This window comes from Ambystoma mexicanum, chromosome 10 (assembly GCF_040938575.1).
Source record: "Ambystoma mexicanum isolate Mex_15411 chromosome 10, UKY_AmexF1_1, whole genome shotgun sequence".
Taxonomy (NCBI): domain Eukaryota; kingdom Metazoa; phylum Chordata; class Amphibia; order Caudata; family Ambystomatidae; genus Ambystoma; species Ambystoma mexicanum.
In genome coordinates, this window is record NC_090932.1 from 1,043,901,444 (window position 1) to 1,043,921,101 (window position 19,658).

At 44.2% G+C, this 19,658-nt stretch overlaps 1 long non-coding RNA gene across 1 annotated transcript; it reads left to right on the forward strand.

Annotated features, from left to right (window-relative positions):
* The first annotated feature begins 17,552 nt into the window (after positions 1-17,552).
* On the forward strand, positions 17,553-19,378 carry LOC138493276 (uncharacterized). Its single transcript, XR_011276348.1, has 3 exons — positions 17,553-17,730; positions 18,842-18,994; positions 19,301-19,378. It is a non-coding gene; the product is annotated as an uncharacterized lncRNA (long non-coding RNA).
* The last annotated feature ends 280 nt before the right edge of the window (positions 19,379-19,658 follow it).

Sequence of the window (19,658 nt, forward strand, 5' to 3'; positions counted from 1 at the left end):
GAAGTGAGGGCTGCTGGGAAGAAGACCCCAGGGGATGGGCTAGGCCCTGTGTACCCAAACGGAAAAGACCTTCCGGAAGGGGAAAATGATGAGGATTACAGCATGAGCAGTATTTCCTGCCAATCATCCCGCCAGGGTGCAAATGTGGTTTCTCAACACTATGGAGTGTTAGTAAGGGCAAGGGCTAGTACGACATCCCGCAGGTCCCGGGCCTCAGCAGTCTGTAAGTGGTTGAGTAATTGTTTCGGCTGTTAATGATGTAGCAGCTAGAAATCTCCTGCTTGAGGAGAGGAGACTAGCACTAGAGGAACAGAATCAGCGGAACAAAGTCACCATAGAACTGTGCAAGCTGGTGCTTAAAGTGAAGAAGGAGGCCAAAAAGATCCACCTCTGGCGAAAGCAGCAGTAGTGGGTCAAAATAGAGTGCCCGGGATAAGCCCTGATGGCACATCCTCAAAGACGTAGTGCAGGCTTATGAAGTGGTGAAGGATATGTTTGACTGGCTTGAAGCACTCAAGCTGGCTTTCCAGCTACAGGAGGTGGATGATGTTCTGTGGGGTGCAGCCCTTATGAGTTTCTTACAAAACCAGGGTCTGATGCAAATCTTCAGTTAACTCCTGAGGAAAGACCTGTTTATGAGAGCATGAATGCAGCCCTCCCCGCTGCACAGTATTTCAAGAGCTTCAGAGAGTTTGGAAAGAATAGTGGGCAGACATTTGAAGCATTCACACACTTGTCATTGAAATATCTGAGCAGGTTTGTGACTGGTAACAAAGTTGACACATTTAAAGGGATGTACAATTTGATTGCGTGTGTTGAAAAATGGTGAGGTTGACCTACACCAGCATCTTGTGGACGAGACTATCACAGACCCTAGGTAGCTTGTACAGGCCGCAGACAGGTTTGTGAGTACTCGAGTCCAGAAAAAGGCTCAGACAAACTCACCCAAATCGGAAGAGAAATCAGTAGACAAAAAAGTAAACAAGGATGGGAAGGACAAAGGTCCAACCCAGTCCTATTCGAAATCAGGTCCCCAAAAGAACTGGAAATCCCAGGATTCTAGTTCAGTCATGCACATGAAAGAGAAGAGCCCAGGCACCCCTAACACTTGGACATGTGCGTTCTCACCACCCAAAGGTTGTTTCCTGTATAAGGAGCCTGGCCATGGTAAAGGGGATCCTGCTTGCAAGAGCTTAACCCAGCAAGCCATAGTGAATGTTGTACTCATGCAAGAGGCCATCATTAGTGCAGGGCTCCTAAAGGAGGACTTCCCAGTAGGCCAGCAAGTGGCTGAATGTAGATTGGTTACACTGAGTGGGTATGGTACTGGGCTCTCCAGAAGAGATCTCAGTTCCCAATAATATTCAATTATATCTAGAACATGGGCATATCAATGTACACAACACCCCTGTGGTCCCAGACACCATTGCTAGCGTCACTGCTGTCACCCAGCAATGGGTACAGCCAGGCCAGTATATTGAGGCACCTGATTGTAGCATCAGTGGGTTCGATGGAAAGAGTAAGTGCCCCTTTAGCGATAGTAGAGTTCAGCTGGATAGGTGAAATGACCTAGTGCTGTGCAAAGGTGAAAGACTCCAACCCTGTCCCATGTCTGTTGGGTAATGATCTTGTTGATCCCAAATTAGTCATAGCAGCTACCCAGTCAAAGGCCAAAGCCATCACCAGATTGAACACTCTCAGAGCCTTTGGTCTGGAGTGCTTCCAGAGGGCTTGTTGGAAGGACCAGCGAGGCCCCAAGTCCAGTTCCACAGACTGCTGAGTCGCCTACTCCGGTGAGAGAGGGGCCAGTAGCCATTGAGGATCCTACTTTAGCAGGGAACTCAGTGACTTCAGAGTTGCTAGGTGCAGTTCAGGGACCTGAAGTTGAGGACCAGGTGGGCGGGGATCTGAAGGGCCTGCCCAAGCTGGATGAGTTTGCATCAGCTGTGGGCCCAGATCAGAATGACTTCCTCACAGCCCAGAAAAAGTGTCCCACTCTGGCGAGTCTGGAGAAGCAGGCAGAGGAGCAGACTAATGACAAATGCCTAGGCTTCTTCAAAGTGTACTAGGAGAATGGACTCCTGTACAGTGAGCCAAAAGACTCTGAGGGCGAGCGAACCAGGAGGTTTGTGATTCCCCAAAGCCACAGAAAGTTACTTTTGGATTTGGCTTTAGTATTTTACTTGTGAGTGACTAAGACATTTGACCGGTTGTCTGTGCAGTTTTACTGGCTGCAGTTCGGCTTAAAAGTTAAGGAATATGTCTGGTCCTGCCTGACATGTCAATCTTCTGGCAAGTCAGGTGGTGCCACAAAGGCCACCTTAATTCCACTACCCGTGGTTGGGCAGTGTTTCGAGAGAATAGGCATGGATATTGTAGGTCCTTTGTATCCGCAAACCAGCTCAGGCAATAGATACATTTTGGTGGTAGTAGACCACGCCACAAGATACCATGATGCTGTCCTTCTGAGGAGCATCAAAGCCCCTATTGTTTCGAAGGCTCTGATTGGGATATTCTCAAATGTTGTATTCCTAAGGAAGCTGTTTCTGACATGGGATCAATACAGCGTATTTGAAGGCCATGTGTGAAGAGTGTGGAGTCACATACCGGTTCTCTACATCCATGCATCCACAAACCACTGGGCATTTTGAGCAGTACAGCAAGATAATGAAAGGCATGATAGGGGGCTTGGAAGAACACCTGGGGAGAAAATGGTTCTCCTGCCATGCCTTATGTTCGCCTAAAGGGTGGTGCCACAGAACAGAGTAGGGTTTAGCCCCTTTGAGCTTCAGTTTGGACACCTTCTATGAGGTCCCCTCAGTCTAGTGAAAGAGGGATGGGAAAGCAAACCCTCATCACCTACACAAGATGTAGTGTACTATGCACTCAGTCTTCAGTCTAGAGTGGCAATGTACATGGAACAGTCGGCAAAGAACCTAAAGGCCAGCCATTAGCTGATGAATCACTGGCACAACCAGAAGTGACAGTCTCTTCTCCAGGCCAGTGGGTGTTGATTATGGAGCCTGTCAAGCCCAATGCCCTTCAAGACAAGTCAACTGGGCCTTACTGTGTGCTGGAAAAGGTCAGTGAGGTGAATTATCTAATTGATGTGAAAGGACCTAAACAGATGTACAGGGTCTTTCCTGTCAACCGGCTAAAACCCCATCATAGCCGGGATGACTTGGTCATGGCATTAGTGACTGATGGATGGACAGAGGCGGATCCCCCCAGTCTTCCTGCACACTGAAGCCACAGACGGGTCAGTTGAAGGTGTCAACCTTGCAACAGACCTGTCAGAACTGCAACTGACAGTCAGTCACCATTTACTGGGATAGTTTTCCGGTCTGTTTTCTTTGACTCCAGGTTGTGCAGATTGGTGCACCCATGATGTGGACACTGGAGACAGAAATCCGGATTAACCGGATGTCCGATAGGTCAGGGACACCATGAAGGAGGATGTTTACAACACGCTGTCCCTTGGAGTGATAGAGCTGTTCCACAGCCCCTGTGCTAGCCCAGTGGTTCTGGTCACTAAAAAGACCAGCGGTGGGAAGACTCAAGTTTGCTTTTGTGTGTACTACAGGGGGCTCAATTCTGTCATGAAGTCAGATGCTCACCCCATTCCTCGGGCAGATGAGCTTATTGACGAGCTCGGTGCTGCCAAGTACATGAGTACCTTTGACCTCACAGCAGCATATAGGCAAGTCGACTTGACAGATGGAGCGAGAGAAAGATCAGCATTCTCAACCCCGGAAGGACATTATCAGTTCACTGGGATGCCCCTCAGATCGAAGAATGTCTCTACCACTTTTCAGCGGGTGTTTAATCAGGTTTTGTCTGGTCTGGAAAACTTCAGTGTCTCCTATTTAGATGACATTGCAGTGTTCAGCATCACCTAGGAGGATCCTTTATCCCACCTGAAACAAGTGCTTCAGGCACTGCAGAATGCAGGTCTGACTATCACGGTTACCAAGTGCCAGATAGTGCAGGGTAATGTGACTTACCTAGGCCACTTCATTGTCGAGGTAAGAAACAACCTCTCGAAGATAAGGTACAGGCTGTGAAAGTTTGGGACATCCCCACAACACAGACGCAGGTGAGAGCCTTTCTAGGTCTCACCGGGTACTACTGGTCATTCATCAGGGGTGTGGGACCATTGCTATGCCCCTGAATGATGGAACTCCAAGAAGATGCCGAAAAAGTTAACTTGGACCCCACCTGTCAAACCTCCTTTCAGGATTTAAAAGAGGTTGTGCAGGACCCCAGTTCTGAAAGTGCCAGACTATGTTCAGGAGTTCATTATCCAGACAGATGCCTGTGATTTTGGGATTGGAGCAGTGCAAGCGCAGCTGAACTATGAAGGGCTAGAGGAACCAGTCACCTACATTAGCAGGCGGTTGACAAAAACGGAAAGGAACTTGGCGGTCATAGAAAAGGAGGCATACGTGGTCATCTGGGCTGTGAAAAGTTGGAAAACCTACATCTTTGGGTCTCACTCTACGATCCGTACAGACCAACGGCCTCTACGATGGTTAATGGACATGCAAGGGGAAAACCCCAATCTTCTGCGCTGGGCCATATCCTTACAGGGATTAGATATGGACAACCAGCACAAGCCAGGCTCTCAGCATGGAAATGCAGATGGACTCAACTGGTACTTTCGCCTTGATGACAAACCAGACCCTCATTAGGGTGGTGGTGTTTCACCCACACTTAGAATCCTCTGGGTATTAAGCACGTTATAAATAACCTATCATATCATATCATGTTGAGGCTGGGGGCATGTGAGGAAATCGATCAGCTACATGACGGGTGTGTACTTGCCTGGCCTTTTTTGATACTTTTTTAAAAAATTGAATGATGGGAGAACTACCTCGGAAAATGTTGACCACATTTAGCCCCCATTTGGCCATGCTCACTTCGTAACACACACATAGTCACGTGGCATGGTCCTCCTGTCATGTTCAGTTGGAATGTGATAGCCAGGAGTACATTAAAGCAGCAAGAAGATGACGGCAACACCTTCCTCCTGCCATGGCCAACCTAATTAAATAATAAAGGCTCCATGGATCCACCCTATCATATGACTGCCTGCACTCAATGTGGTCCTTACTGGTTCTGGAGGAGCAGGAGAGCACCTGTTTCGACAACACTTTCATAGATCAGACATGTCTAGAAACCTCATCAGGTTTTGTCAGAGAGAAAGAGGAGAAAGGAGAACGAGAGGGAGAGGTCGCCGGAGCGGGGCCAAGTGAAGTAGAGGGAGGGGAGGAGGAGAGCGAGGACAGGATGTCCTGAGTTTTAGTGGTGAAGTGAGGAGCCAGAGCCATACAGAGGGTCTGGAAGGGAACAGGAGAGGTGGAGACTGCAGGAGGATTGGTCAGCTTCTAGAAGATTTTAAAGAGCTTGGCTGTGTTTCTAGAGGTCGCAGAGATGCAGGCTTGGATGTGGGCTCTATTCTTGGTCAGGACAGAGAGTCTGTATTGCCTTTGGAGCAGGCGGCAGGCCAGTTTTTCAGAGCATTCACCCGAGGCCCTCCACTTCCTCTGTATTGTATCTATTGAGCTGGACTTAGCTTTGAAAAGCAACAGAGTGCTTCACAGAGATAGAAAACAATACAGATACATAACGGAGTGCTTTACAGAGGTATACAACAGAACATATATACAGCGTGGATTAGGATACAGAGGGGCAGATGCTCAACAAATACCACGAGCATATGAGCGTATTGGCAATTTTCTTAATGACACTGCCTTATTACATCGATTTAATGGGTGCCTAAAGGTCAACTGGAATGCCTACTGGTATTTGAAATGCCAATGTTGTCTACCCAAGGGGGCCACTTTCATTTCAAGGTGATGCGCTTCAGCTTAAAAACACAGCTGGTGGATGCAACATCCTGATATTTTGGCATCTTTTTCACCTATAATCTCAGCACTTTCCTCTAAGCATGTATTATGATCATGAGAAATATGTACATATTTAATTAATACGCTTGGGTCTTGGGAAATTGTATTTGGACTTAAGATCCCAGCTAGGAGTCAACACCATGCATTCAAAAGGTGTTCACTTAGTAACCTCATACTTTCTGGGCAATCTTTTGCTATGATATCTAGTCCTTGCAGCCAGTACAAGGACCACAGCATGATGACCAGAACACCTTTTATATAATGTTAAGTTACCTTAGTTGTAGCTGGTATATCAAATGCAAGTTAGCCTACTCACTCTCTCACTCCCATTCTCTGGTGTGCTTTCTCTTTGCATCTTACAGCGTCTATGAGCTCTCTTTCTCCAACTGACACCCTCTTTGAACTCTCTCTCTCTCTCTCTCTCTCTCTCTCTCTCTCTCTCTCTCTCTCTCTCTCTCCCTCTCTCTCTCCATCTCTTGCACTCTTTATCGCTGCATGTCCATGTCTCTATCTAGGTGGGCTAGCATCACCAATGGAGTTGCGCATTTTCTTACAATGTTTATTCCTAATGATTACTTCCAGTGTAAATTGTAGTTGTGTAAATAATATTTCTCTTGTTTTTGCATTATTTTTGATCGAATGTTCTCATTTCAGGATGAACAGTCTGGAAAATGTCTATTGTACTCTTTGAAATACCTCTAGGAGAAAAGGAAAGGAGGCAGATAGTCCGAGTGAGTGTTCCATCCTGCTTTGCATAAACTCAGAGAATTTTTAGAACGTAATAGTGACCTCAAACCTTTATATTTTACAAATATATCTGTGATAAAAAGATTGTTTACTTGAATCAATAAGTATATAATGACATCCCACTAAAACTAAAATGTGTGTTTTGAATCGCATATACTGATTCACCGAGTCAATATTTGGATGTGAGGATAAATGGTTTTGTCTTAAAACAATGTGTCCAGCCACTTCAGATAAAGATGGCTCTGTGCATGCTCAGTTCCAACTGTACAGACATCCTAACAAATTACATATGCAGGATGGCAGGCTCTTTACAGAAATTCATCTAAGTTTAGATAAATAAACTTTCCAACATTCCAAACTCGGACATCAGTTATATAATGTTATTAGATTTACTGGCCTAATTTACATGTTTTTTTTTGTTCAATTGAACATGTTTTCGTTTTCAATGAATTGTGTGATTCATTCGATTCATGTCAACTTCAGATACACCTTTTGTATACAAAATTAGAATAACGCCCAACATACTCAGAGGCCTAGTACAGTAAATGAATATCTTCAAACTTAAAACAAAACAATCCTAATGCAAAAGAAAAGCAAGGCCACAGGCCCGGATAAACTCAACTAAACTTTTTTAATTAAAAAAAATAGTATGTGGACCCCTTTCCTTCAGCATTTGCTCATAGCCAGAGCAACCTTGTCGGCTGTACCTTTGTCATGCACAACTGTGGAACTTGTCCCAATCTACAAGAAGGTTGGGAGGGGGCACCCAAGTTCCTAGACCCAATTTTTCCCCTTGAGTCAGTCATTAAGATTCACATTAGACTCTGGGGAGGATTGAAAAATGGGCAACTGCAAAGAATCTCGTAATTCCTCCATATACAGAATTTAGGAGAGGGATTAGTACTCTTGCAGGTGCTTCAGATTCCATGTACTTTTCCAAATGTATATCTTGCTGAAAAAAAAGGCCACTATGGGCCTCATTCTGAGTTTAACGGTAATGCGGCAGTAATTCCACAGAATTAATGCTGAAATGTGTTACCTTGACCACCACTTGGGTTTACCATGGGATTACAAGTGGTGGTTGGACAGTGTTAGCTCCCATTTTTGGAGTCCATAGGACTCCATTGTATTTTTGCCTGTGAGTGGTAATTCTGTTGATGTTTGTTTTTAAAGTGGAGTATTTACCTCCAGCATGATGCTGGACGCAAATTCTCCACTTCAACGCCAATCTCAGGATTTGGTGGAGTGGTAATAAAAGTGGTAATTCAGTAACAAAATTACCACCACTTTTTTACAGCTCTGCCAAATTCAGACTGCGGCAGTAAAAGTGGTGTTTGCCAATCTCGAAAATGCTGTTGATGCCGTACCACAAACTAAACTATGGGAGACCTTGCAAACCTTCAAACTTTCCTTTTCTATCTGGTCAATTGATGACTTGGGGGGGGGGGGGGGTTGAATGCACCCTTTGAGGTTCAGAGTGGAGTTTGACATAAGTCTGTTCTGGCTCCCCTGCTATTCTCCCTTTGCATAAATTCGGGTATCAAGAAACTACTGGATCACACAATCTAATGCTCCAACTCAGTGGAATGAAATGTGTCCCATATTTTTATTTTTGATGATTCAATGTGAAAATCTCTCACGCTTGTAGGAATAAAGAAACAGCTTGCAGCTTTACAAGGGTTCTGCTGCGAAAGAGGCATCATAATCAACAAAGCTATGACAGAAGCCATGGTCTTCCAACCCACTTGCAAAAAAACTCCAATAGCCTCATCATAAGCTTGCCAGTATCCTAATGGTAAATCCCTGAAGATACCGGCAAACAGAATTGCTGTAACTAGCATTTGGTCTGGCGGAATTTTTGCTGGGTTACAAGTGGTGGTAAATTACAATTGCATGGAGTCCCATTGAACTTCATGGGGGGGATTTGCCTGTATTACTAGCACAGTAACACTGCTGCCCGTAATACAGACTATTTTTGCTGTTAAGGCACTTGACTTACATCCAGCTCTTAGCTGGAGCTAAATTAGATGCCCCATCAGTAAACTTGTAGTTGGCCGGTGCAGTAATATGCCACTATATGTTAATACTGGCACGTTATTACTACACTGGCCAACTTATAATTAGTTTTCAAGACACCCAGATTGAACAAGTTAAAGTGTTTGATTATTTTGGTGTCAGGTTTTCCTCTAATTGGAGTTGGACTGCAATATCGAAAAAAACAAATATGGCATTAGCGAGACAATTGTCAGTTATATCTAACTATGCAAGATTTTATGGGCAAGGTAACCTATGACCAGCACTTAAGCTATATGGAATGAAGACATAACATGCCACAGCTTATGGCATGGAACTATGGGGCTTCAGACTTTGTCCTTCACTTCTCACAAAAGAGAATGGATTTCTGAAAAAAATACTGTCACTTCCTAGAAGGACACCCACTTTACCAATGCGCCTTGAGACCAATCTCGAATAAATTGATCTTTATTTTGGATTTGACGCTGGACAACCCCTTCCTTGCGTAACTACATATAGGCTATGAAAGCTCTTATGATGCAGAAAGAAGGAGATACCTCTACACCTTGATGTAAGCACAAACAAAATTGGAAGCTTACTTTGTTCACAGCGAAGGACTGTTACAGCTGCATTCTCTAACATTAGCCTCTGAAGCAATGGTAAAAGCATATTACACTGGTAGAGAGCAATATTGCGTTCTTTGTATGATTATCGATTCAACTTGACTCATGCATCACTGGGAAGCAAAACTGACTTTTTGCTATGAGCAATACCTTGGCATGATGACACCAGTCCTGGCAAGGCCACTTTTCATCAAATTTAGATGTGCCACTCTTCCCCTTGCTAGTTTCATTAATACATAGGACACCTCTACCTCAGACCAATGTCCTCACTTTGGGAATGCCCATGAAACACTTTCCCACTTTTTGGTATGGTGCCCACTTTCTATCAAATCAAGGCATAAAATAACCAGTTCCTCATAGCAATTTGCTATGCAATTCTGTAGGTTTGCTAGTAAAATGGATACTTGTGAAGCAAAGTTAGCTATTTAAATTGTCCTCTTCAATGAAAGCACTGTGCCTTCCTGTCTTGCCCTCTGTGATCTCTTCACCCTCTTTTCTCTGTTCACTTCAAGTGCTTGCAGTAGTTATCATCTACTCCATTCTTGAGTGCCAAAGCCATGTGTGGGAGTGCTGGTCAAGAATGTATTTTTCTTTTTTCAAATAATTGCAAACCAGAAGTAATCAGCATGATACTTGTATTAAGCTGTTTATATCCTGTCTGGCAAAGACCAGTATGCATCAACTTTATATTGAGTCATGCAATTTGATTCCTAAAATGTAAGTTGTTGCATATTGCATAATTACAGCATTGATACTGTAAAACACTGCATCATCTTTATGCTTTACTGTAAAGTTTAGGTTAGTGTATCTAAATTTCATAGTGTCAACTATATTTCATTTTGTTGGGGAAGATGTATCATATTGACGAGTGAACACTTTTGAAAATGTACTGGATCACACAATCAAATGCTTTTGATGGCAAAGCTAGTTCTGTTACCTGCAAGTTGCATTCATCTTGGAACTGGAGCTCAACCCATGAGCGAAACCATTCTCCTTGACATTCTATATTATCACCCTCTTGTTTTATACCAGTTGCCCATAAAGTGAGATGACCACAAACTACAATATTACACCCGGTTTGCACAATTCTCTGCCTACTACACAATTCACTCAGCTTAGTCTCTTTCCTCTTACATAATGAATACACAAAGTGAACTAGATGCGTATGCAAAGTAGTGATCAATAATTTTCTATCAAGCAATCACAAGGCTTATTCGACATAGTCATTAGCCACAATACAAATACAGTGCATTGTTACATAAATTAATAGGTCATAAATAACCATACAGATACAATGTATACAAAGAAAACATCGTAGTGGTCTGGGGGTTTTAAAGAATAAAAAATAAAAAGCACTTATCAACAAAAACATATTAAAGACAGTGCATCCCTATCACAGCCATCATTAATCTCTGTTTGGTGCTAACGAGGTAGTCATTGTAAACAACCCTTTGAATCAACCAACCACAAGTACTGTTTTGATCATAGCTTCCGTGCAAATAACTATAAGAGTGCAAACATACTGTCATAATAAATTGCAAGCGTGCCTCAGAAAATGGGTTCTTTGCATGGTCAATACCAGGCTAGATAAACTGGCATGATGGGCCATGATCAATCACGAGACAAAGCCACTATTCGGGGCAATTAATATTATGCACCATGCCTGATACAAGTAGGACGCCACAAAATATACTGTATTGATATTTTGTGAGTGTTGGAATAGTAACAAGGCGGTGTCCAATGTATGTCCATTGTACGTTGAATACCATAGTTGTCACAAAGTGATTTCAAGTACCTATTCCTTGCACCACCAATGTATCTCTCACAGAAAACCAAAAAGTGGCTTATGGTCTCCCATGCTTGGCCAGGTGTAATTTCCTATCACATCCCATTTGGAAGAGCGGATTGCCAGATTTAACTGGGTCATCCTGAATCTGGTATATAGGTGTCGGGCACAGGGAGGTGTAATCACACCCAGGTAGGTTTCAAACCCCTGAGCCATTTTGCATTCCATCTAAAAGCCCCCTCTAGCCAGGCTTCAACATGCATTCAGCATGTCTGCTACTGTTTTCTCCCACAACATATTCTTTAATCTACCACCAGGGCCTCTCGGTATACTTGATGCATTAGACAAGTATGCTTCTAAGTGGTGGCTGGTTAAGTACCCTTTCACATGGGTGATCAAGGCAGGGAGAGAGCACCCTCTTTGTCCATCAGGTGCAGTATGGCTTCTCGGTACACACTAAGCTCAGGTGGAGTCCAAATCTTTATCCAATAGAGTGTGGGCCTGAGGGTCATATCAACACCTATAGGATAATGCCCAAGCTCTAAATAAATTGGTATTCCCAGGCACACAGATGACCTGCCAAGTAAATGCTTGAGAAAGCTTCTTTCTGCCACACCCAGTTTCTTGTTCGGAGCATGACCGCAGATATCAATTCTATCGAGTGCTGCAGACTTCGCTTGGGCAGAATATATGGTGAGGGCTGGGGAGATAGGCACCTGTCCATATGCATGAAAGAATCTCCATATCGCTCTGGTGTATTTATTTAGTGCTGCACTTGATTTGACCAACTGTGTGTTACAGCTACCCCTATCATACAGCCTTACACCCAAATAGTCATCACTGCGTACTTGTTCCAAGGGACTACCATTGATGCGAAATTTAACTTTACAAAGCTTTTTAAATTTTGGTAGGAAGAACATAACCTTAGTTTTCTCGATTTTGGCCTCCATTTGTAGGTCAGTGCACTTTTCCACAAATGCTCCCAGGGTAACTTCCAACCCTTTGACAGATGTGGATAGAATAACAGCAATGTCTGCAAAAAGAAGGATTGGAATAGCTTCGAACGCTAGTTTAGAATGATCGCTGTTCCTTGACCTAACATAATGGACAACTTCATCGATAAATAAGTGGAACAAACGGGGGGCGAGAACACATCACTGATGCACCTCTCTTGTTACAGTGAAAAGGTCCTCTCTGTTCACCACCCATGCCCCAGCGTACCCTTGCTGTGTTATTCGAATATAGATGCATAATGATCTGGAGGAGGTTACCAGAAATCCCCCTTCTGGCCATAATGGCAGACAGCTTATCTCTTGACACGCAGTCAAATGCAGTCCTGAGGTCTACAAATACTGTATACAGGCTCCTGTTCCTCAGAATCGCATATTTTTGCATGATCAGGTTCAGACGGACTGCCTCGTCAATAGGGCCTGTCTTGGGCCAGAATCCCACCTATAGGTCGTCTACTAGGCCCATCTGAATGACCCATGCTTGAAGGTGCTCGTATATAATTATAGTAAATATTTTTCCTACCTATTCTAAGCGGAAAATGGGCCTGTAATTTATCGGCTTCTTCTTTCCTCCCTTTTTATGTATGGGGATGATTGAGGCTTTCTGTCAGGACTGAGGGACTTTATTAACTCTGAGGATCCCATCAAAAAGGTGCCACAATGCTGGAGCCCATATATCTGGTTCATCCTTTACCAGATCAATGGGCATACAATCTGGTCCTAGGGCTTTTCCCCAGTGTTGTAATATTATTGAGTCTTGGGTTTCCTGAATTTCTATCCATATTGTGCATATAGTGCCCTCTCTACTTTGTGGCCTCCCCCCTATATTCTGGGGCTAGAGAGTGCCTCTCGTGCCATACAGACTCCAGAAATGTATTTCCCATGCAGATTGAATGAAATTGTCAGCAGGGCCAATAGCATTGGCTTCTGTACTTCCACTGACTATTCCCCAGAACAATTTGGAGTCCCCCTGGTTTGCGGCCTCTTGCAGTTTCACCTTCTGTTGCCGAACAAACTCATCCTTTTTTGTTTTTATTAACTGTCTATAGAGTTCTTTTCTGGACATCAGTTCATCCCAGTTGATACCTTGGCCAGTTTTTAAGCAGGCCAAGACACCTAGCGTAGATTTCCTGCTCTCAGTGTTATACCATCAGGCCCCTTTTGTAAAATGTGTTTTCATTTTCTTTCAAGATTTGGTTACAAAGGGCATTATCCCAGGGTTAACTTGTCATCCGCACTTAGCACTTCTAGATTTGGGGTGTCCGGAGTAAGCATATGCTCAAGGTCAATAAGTGCTGTATCATAGATCTCTGGCTTAAGGACCGGGAGGTCTAGATCATTCCACTTTATACTTTTTTTCAATTGGCCTTGAATTATTAGAGAGTTATTAGAGAGTTGCTGGGCCTATGCTGGGGAAACTTCTTGGACATGTCCATGAACATCACGCTCAGGGACAAGGGCCTGTGATCGCTTCCCAAAAAGTCAAGTACTTTGATGTTTTTGGCAAATGGCCACAGCCACGTGGACAGGAAAGCATAATCTGTATGGCTCTATCAATCCCCATGAAGGTGTGTCTTGCCGGTTGATCATTCATGAACCACCTATTACATGCCCTCAGGCCCAGTCCCAGGAGTACTGTTGCAGAGCTCACAGCTTGTGGGTGTTCCCTCCTCTGTCTGAGAGTATGGAAGTCTGGGATATCCCATGCCTCATCAAGTTCATCCCACAGTCCCTCCATGACCCGTAGAGGTTCTATCTATACATTCAAATCCCCCACCACTATAATTGTACAGGCTTTGCCAGCCATTTCTTCACTTGATTCTGTGAGACTTCTTATTTCATCTATCATATTTGATGTATATTTGTTAGAAACCTGATTATAAACAGTAATGAGAGTTAATGTATCACAACCCCGTGAGCCACACTCCAACATCTGTACATCAGGGAAACCCGATTCAATGGGTACTATTTTCCAATCAAGATCGATTTTGATCCATACGGACAAACCACCTGAGGGTCTGCCCTTTTTCCCTTTGAATGCTGGAATATCATGTGTATCATAGCCCGGGAAAGGAGGGTTGTACTTCTCAGGTTTCCTGAAAGCATATAATGCCAAAGGCCCGCATATGACTGCACCAATGGGGGTCTAAAAGATGTTTTCTTAGGCCTGCTATATTCCATAATGTTATATTGATTGCATTCTCACACAATTGGGGCTCAGCCATGGGAATATTATGATGTCATTCCACACCATCCCAGTTAGTAGCCACCTGGCTGGTTCTGGATGGCTGTCTAGGAACCACCGGGCCCCTACGTTCTAACCTTTGGGTATAGTTCCCCGGTTGTTCTCTCCTGTGGGGTGAATTTAAAGGCCCCAAACAGAAGTCCCTTTCACATGAATAGCAGCCATTTAAACACTGCAACCAAAAACGGCCTGGCTTTTGCTTTCCCTCTCAAATGAATGGCAGGAATTTAAACACTGCAACAAAAACAGCCTGGCTTTTTCTTTTGTTGTTTATGTAAAATTAAAGAACCGTGGGCAAAGGGGCCTACTTAGCATTATCAATGGACAAGCAGCAGTTTAATTCACAAAAGACAGAGGAATCAAAGAATCCTGTGACGTGAAAAGCAGGGTTTTTAAACATTGGAAGCAAAAATGGCCTGCACACCTGTTTGCAAAATAAAAATGAATTTAAAAAGCCACAATGGAAAAAAAGATACCACTGTTCACAGGAAAATGTCAGGAAAGCAGAACAGGATGTGTGGGTTGACCAAAGCAATGTGTATTATGGTTCCCCCACAGTACTCCAGTGACAGTTGGAGAGACACTTACTTCAGGAAAAACCTGTTCTGGCTGGGTGCAGAAACTTCACAATGAAAAGCCCCGCTCCAGCTGGATGACAAACATCCCATCTAATAACCCCGTAATAAAATGTGATGCTGCTGAAGGTGTCAAAATTCACTATTCTGCAGACTGGCTGGCAGGAAAGTAGGGGCTTCAAAAGAAGGCCATCCATGGCTGAAGCATGACTAAAAGGTGTGAATCCTTGTTGCACCCACTTAAAAGAACCCACACTAATTTCAAAGAGACACATAACAATCTCTGGTCACAGGCTGACCCAAGGGAACATATGGCTGTGGGGAAGAAGCAGCCATCCCACTTGCTGACAGAAACACTCATCATTTATTTTAAAAGACTATTTCCTTTTTAGGCATTTTGCACAGCAACCAGACTGAGGATTAATTTAGTTTTTATGCAATTTTTCATGTAATCTCCAGGCGGTTTTAGGTGTATAAAATGCCTTTACCTGTGACTCTGGGAACTGTAATGGCCAGGTAAACTAGATTTCTGGCTGATCTGAGCATGTGGCAATTCTGAGAGTTGGTGAAAAGGTGGGAAATGAAATTAGGAATATGCTTGATAATGTACATATTCATAACTGTTGTACATTTTATGAAAATGACAGAAATGTGACACATAGCCATGCTACATCGTACAGATTTGGTGGTTGGCTTATTTAATTCCCAATGATCAGCTAAAACAGAATATATGTTTTGTATGGCAGTTGCTAGTACATTTATGAAGTTATGATACATAAGTAGTTTTTGCCAAAACATTGAAAGGAGAACAAAGAATAGTGATAAATGGGAAAAGACAGATGTTTCTTCAAAACACCTTAACTAATCCTGACTGGGGGCAGAGGAAGAGAGGGTAATTGTCCATTCCTAGTGGCAGGCATTATGGCAGGGTACCTCCCCTAGATTGTAAAATTAGTGATGTTATTTCCTATAAGGAGTCCTGTACTAGGGCTCAGGACAGAGGGACACAAAACAACCGGGGGAAGACAGAAAAAAAAAGATAGAAGGCTGCTGAAACTTACCATCTTTGAGACCCCCTGCCCTTTCTTTCAAGAGTGTCCTGAGATGAAGCTGGCTTTCCTGAATCTTAAACAAAGGCTTGCTATGTAAGTAGCAATAACCCAAGCCCTAAATTGCATAAGCCCTTCATTTTTGTAGCAGTGCATCCAATATTTCCCCATTGAAACCCCAATTGCCAGTTTAGTTCAGTCATTTCCCTATAGAAGAATCTCTTGTTTGCCTGTGCATGTTAGCATATCCCCATTGAAAGCCCCCTCATTTGACTGTGTAGATCCTTAGTATTTGTGTATGTAAATCAAGTACTTCCCCCTTTGAATTTCACAGGATCGCGCTTGGTGGCATTCGAAACCACCAATCATTTCCCCAGTGTTTTTGTTAATCGTTATAGTCATTAAAGTGTTGTTCCAAAAGAAGAATTAATCCCCTATTAAAGGATAGTTCCGGGACTTTTTTTTTATTGTCCCTACGGGTCGGCCATGTGTTTGTAAGCATAAATCGGTAGATCGTAGGAAACTTTCCTATGGACCTTACCCGACTTTTCGCCCATTATCGCACTCGAAATCAGCCTCCATTTTGTGATAATCCTATCATTCCGCCGCATCGACCTGGCTCACCTGCCTTTGCGGCACTAAATCAAATCCCCCGCCCCTGAGCCTGACATCAGCAGACGCGTACTGCCCATTTCAAGCACGTCTCGTGTCAACAATCGCTGCGCCTCAGCTATTGACGTGTTGCCATGGAAATGGCAGGACGCCTCTTTCCCCAATAAGTATAAACAGACCGTTTCACAACATACAGCAGCAGATTTTCGATTCCATTCCTCTCTCTGTGTTACTTTGAGTATTCTGTGACTCGTTTCAGTGCTCTGGTCAGCTACCTTCGCCGCTTGTAGCCCGTGTGAACACCTGTACCATCTCTGTAAATTATTTTACTATCTTTACCGCACAATGGCCACAATAATGCCGTATATGTACGAGCCCGAGTACACCGAGGAGGAACTACTGGAAAGGCAAGCACGCGAAAACGATGGGGATTCGGACGGCAGTTGGGAGGACCAGTCAACGGATGAAGAGCCTGGACCATGTCGCATGGACGGCGTCTCCACCTGGTGCACGTGCAATCGGTGCGAGCTAATGCCAACTGAGGAGGAGAACTGCTGCTGCCGTGAAAATTCCGGGTGCTTGGCCTACATTTCGGAAAGCGAGCAAAGTCTGCAGGAAGGCGAGCAAAGTCCGCAATGCATCACCGAGCTGCCAGAGTTCAGGGAAGCCTGCCTCTCACGGACCGTGTTGAGGATGATGATGGTGCTTATGCACGAACTTCGCGGCACTGTTCGTCCGCGTAATCCGAGTAACGAGTAAGTATACTCTGTTTGTGATGTCAGTGATGCCACCACTATTTCATGGTCGTCTCCCACATATAAAATTACATTTACATATCATTCGAACGCATGTAAATTTGTTCCATATAGTGCATTTTCTAGATATAATTATTTTCTAAGAAAAATGACATGTGTTACCTGAATCGACATTGATAAGAAAGTTTGGTCAGTTTAATACAGTTTGCATCTTTTTTTTTCACAGGTGGTACAGGCTGGTGGCCTATCGTTGCTTCACTTGGTGGCTTCACGGGAGGCTCGGACACCGCGTTCGGAGAGTAATACCTGCCTGTGCGGTACTTGCCATTAGACAACATTTCCCCAGTGACAGTGGACAATACCGCGGATTTTCCCTCGATGTGCTGCAACCTCAACTTTACAATGTGTAATGTTTATTATTTATGTTTAATTAAAATCTAAAATAAAGCCCAACATATATTTTAACAATGGTTGTTTTGATTTTTTAAATGAATCTAGTGTATATTCTCCTGGGAGGGTGAGGTATTTATAAACTCACCCCCCTGCATTCCATGTAGTAGATCCTGCAGCCATCCTCTTACATTCAGTTAGATGGCCTCTCCTTGGTGAGGCCCTGCGGCAAACGGGTCTTGTCTGCACGACCACCGCCCCGATCCACCCCCCGCCCTATCAAAGGCAGTTCGCACCGGGGTACTTGTGCTGGCAAGTGGAGCTGTCAGGGAGCGATAAAGGCCAAGAGGTGCCAAAGACCATGTACACTTCAAAGTGGTCTATAGAGCATGGGTTGTTGTTCCCATGTCTACCTCCAGACCCCGTGTCTCCTGCCAAGCATCCCCCCTCACGCTGGACGGCCCCCTGCAATCCACATAAGTGTGTCTCCATTCACGAGTCTTCCTGTGTCTTGTCTGCACGACCACCGCCCCGATCCACCCCCCGCCCTATCAAAGGCAGTTCGCACCGGGGTACTTGTGCTGGCAAGTGGAGCTGTCAGGGAGCGATAAAGGCCAAGAGGTGCCAAAGACCATGTACACTTCAAAGTGGTCTATAGAGCATGGGTTGTCGTTCCCATGTCTACCTCCAGACCCCGTGTCTCCTGCCAAGCATCCCCCCTCACGCTGGACGGCCCCCTGCAATCCACATAAGTGTGTCTCCATTCACGAGTCTTCCTGTGTCTTGTCTGCACGACCACCGCCCCGATCCACCCCCCGCCCTATCAAAGGCAGTTCGCACCGGGGTACTTGTGCTGGCAAGTGGAGCTGTCAGGGAGCAATAAAGGCCAAGAGGTGCCAAAGACCATGTACACTTCAAAGTGGTCTATAGAGCATGGGTTGTCGTTCCCATGTCTACCTCCAGACCCCGTGTCTCCTGCCAAACATCCCCCCTCACGCTGGACGGCCCCCTGCAGACCGCATAATGCCACGACATATACACGTCATTCATTCACAAACACACCCCTGTTTCGAATTCTTTATAACCCACTTCATATTTCTAATGAGAACTTCTTTGCGCTTTGCTAGTCAACCCGTGAAGGTGCTGGTTATCTGCTCTTCGTCTCTGTGAACTTCCGTGACCACTTTGAGCAAACTCGTCAGTTTGCAACCTGTGAACTGCTCCCTGTTCTACGACAAGAAACTACTCTGATCCCTGCATCTAACTGTTTGTTCGTCAAGGTAAGTCCATGTACCATAATCATTTTGCGTCCAATTTTTTAATTTATATCTATTTGCTAGTAGTCATCAAATTGCATCCATGTTTTCTTTTCGTTCACGACAGTACATGCAAGGAACTAGTCACATGTTCTGAGTTTAGTCAAATTACTTTTTCTATTTTTTGAAAGTTATTGAAATACTTATCCGCATGTGAATAACATGTATAGTTCCAAGAACCAAAACGGACCTTGCATTGAACATTTTATGTGTCATTTAATGTTTTAACACATTGGTATTCATAGAGAATTGTTGATCTTTACTTTTCAGAACTTTCCATAATGCCTGCCTGTTCCATTGGCGGTTGCCCTTCGAAGACCCATAACAAATCTGAAGGTACTATAATGCATGTTTTCCCTAAGACAATAGATCAGATAAGAGAATGGGTCCGATATTGCGGATATCCAGCCTCTGAGATAGAAAGTAGAGTCCTAGAAGTCTTTGCGGACAAGAGGGGTGATCGATACCGCATCTGCAGCAGGCACTTTAGCCCAGACATGTACTCCACATCATTGCTAATAAGGACGAAAACACCGCGAGCGAGGCGAAAATTGCTCTCAACCGCTATTCCCACTCTATTCGTCCACATCCCTCCACTGGTGAGTCAAGTTTACGTATTTATCTTTCG